Below are 2,500 nucleotides of genomic sequence, written 5' to 3' on the forward strand. Positions count from 1 at the left end.
CGAAGCCTCTGAATTTCCGATTCATAAAGGAAAAATTATAAAATACCAGACCTCTTTGGAACCTTTCTAAGTTTGATTACGTAAAGATCCATCCTTGATGTCCTCTACTATGTGATATACAGTGCTCCTAGCCAGGTTATGGGTGCAATGGTAGGGAAGGGGGCCAGCAAGATATGGTGTCCTCGGCTCAAGTAAGAATCTGACACACAAATGAAACTATTTTCTTCAGACATTTCTTTCGCTGTTTTCATAATTGCACTTTAGGCTATGCAAATTCACAGATCCTCTACTTTTAAGTACTCCCATAAACTGAAAAAAATACAATGGATTTCATAGAAAATCGATGTTTCGTTTACAAACACACGAAAATACTCTAGGAAAAAAAATATGGGTTTACTTCAATTTTTGCATGAACGGCATTAGACTACTGTTAAAATCTATAGTCTTTACAGCCAAATTAATGCCGGTAACACTCACCTTACCAATAGGACAGTCAGCAGCCATGGATAGTCATATTACTTTTGAATATCTGTAGGCCACCGAGTAACATAAAACCAGACACACTACATGGCGAGTAGCTATTTCTGTAGTAGCTATCTCTGATTAAGGATTCACTGTGGTTAAAGTAAAAGCAATGGCTCCCATATGGAAAGGAATCTTATAATGGCTTTGATAGTTATTAATGAAGAGAACTAAACGAACCCCCTAGCAGTGCTAGCACAAGCAAAATTAATTTTGGAAGGCGTCACAATTTCAATGTTGCACTCATCGGGTTCCCTTGCGCGGCCGGGTATCTCGTTTGTTGTTGTTAAGTATCTGGCCACTGGGCTGACAAGTAACGAGATGACGAGGATCAAGGAACCTCAACGCACGTGAAACATTGAAAAGGGAGCTATCTGTTCTGTTACCTGTCTCAATTTTGCTGGATGATGAGTCAAAATAAGGTTTTCGTTTTTCAGTTTAAGTAATTAATAATTATTAATTAATCATTATCTAACTTTCACTTGGTATCGACCTCATTATTAACGTTGTATAGTACCAACATCATCTTAAAAATATGATCCATTATGCAAAAATTGTTGCCACCCCCAAAACATACATAATTAAATTAATAAACTGACAAATACAAGCAGAAAAATGGAAAAAAATTGGCAAATTTCTCCACCAAAATTTTACTTTTGGCCAACCCTCCTGATCAGGGAACGTTTTCCTGTGAGAAATGAACAGAAAATCTCGGAGAAGTTGGTAAACACACAAGATTTGCAATGATACTTTACATATCGGAAGATTTTTTTCAGAACTTCACAGAGAGAGAGAGAGAGAGAGAGAGAGCAAAATTTACCATATCACTTACCAGATATACAGGTGTCAGTGTCACACACACAAAAGTAATGTATGAGCGAAATATAGTACCTACTCGTAATGTGACAACAAATTATTCATAAATAAATGTCCTATTGCTCAAAAACGTTTCAGGATAAAGCACGAAGTCATCGCCTGTTCGTTCTGCATACTGAAGGAAGGCTGCTAGGTCATGTTCTGGTCTCACTTCAGGAGCAAAACTCCACTGAGCATTCTCTTCTGAAGGAAACATGACTTGGTTCCTCTTGTTCCGGCCGAAAATCCGTTGTTAATTCAAGCGACGAAAATGACATTGATTACACTACCCTTTGGTTTGGCAAGGGAATTGATTGCTGCTCGCTCTCCCGTCTATAGGCGTAACGCTTTCGGGTTCTCGTTCCGTTGATGTATCCACCAATATCTCTATGTGGAATGTAAAAATTTGAAGTGGAACTTATTATAAACCACCACGTCAAAATCTTCTGAGGTTTCCAGTACGACAATCGACCCGGCAGTCACACGGGTGATTATAAGTGAGGTTCCTACCAGAGGGCTCCGATTAACTCAAGTGCGCATACTCAAGGTATGTTAGGAACAATCATGGTTCAATCTGACTGAAAATCCATTACTGAGAAACTGTTCGTGGAGCGGATTGAACAGGAGCGAATATGCAGGGACAACGGTTTTTTCATGTTACGAGCCAACCTTAAGGAGTTCTCAGATTCATTTTATCCTTGCAATGGGACGACTGCCTCGTATGGCAACATCTTCATTATCGCAATTAATTTACAATAAAACCTTGGAAATACATTTAAAAGAAAATGTGGGAACGCTTTGGTCTAAAAAATGACTGCAGGAAAAAAAATACGGGGGAAATACTTGAGTCTACACAAACGTTTCAGTTTTGACAAGTTCTTTCCATACCTTTTATCGTTAATTGACTCAGAGTGACATTTGTCCACATCGGTTGCCACAATTTTAGTTTCCTGAGTGAATTTACCTAGAGAATTTTTAATCTTAAAATTTGGCCTGAAAGGTAATGTATATATATATATATATATATATATATAATATATATATATATATATATTATATATATGTATATCGGCTACTTTCTATTTGACTTTGGAAAATCTTCAAACGACCTACATCAAGTTTC

General features: G+C 37.4%; 1 protein-coding gene across 1 annotated transcript in view; it reads right to left on the reverse strand.

The window, feature by feature from the left end:
* LOC135198163 (uncharacterized) overlaps positions 1–1,034 on the reverse strand; it is a 904,910-nt gene extending 903,876 nt beyond the window's left edge. The window contains exon 1 of the transcript XR_010310737.1: positions 478–1,034. The gene's annotated coding sequence lies outside the window, so the exon portion shown is untranslated. The remainder of the gene's footprint in view (positions 1–477) is intronic.
* Positions 1,035–2,500: the final 1,466 nt, after the last annotated feature.

The sequence above is a fragment of the Macrobrachium nipponense genome, chromosome 21 (genome assembly GCF_015104395.2).
Source record: "Macrobrachium nipponense isolate FS-2020 chromosome 21, ASM1510439v2, whole genome shotgun sequence".
Classification (NCBI taxonomy): domain Eukaryota; kingdom Metazoa; phylum Arthropoda; class Malacostraca; order Decapoda; family Palaemonidae; genus Macrobrachium; species Macrobrachium nipponense.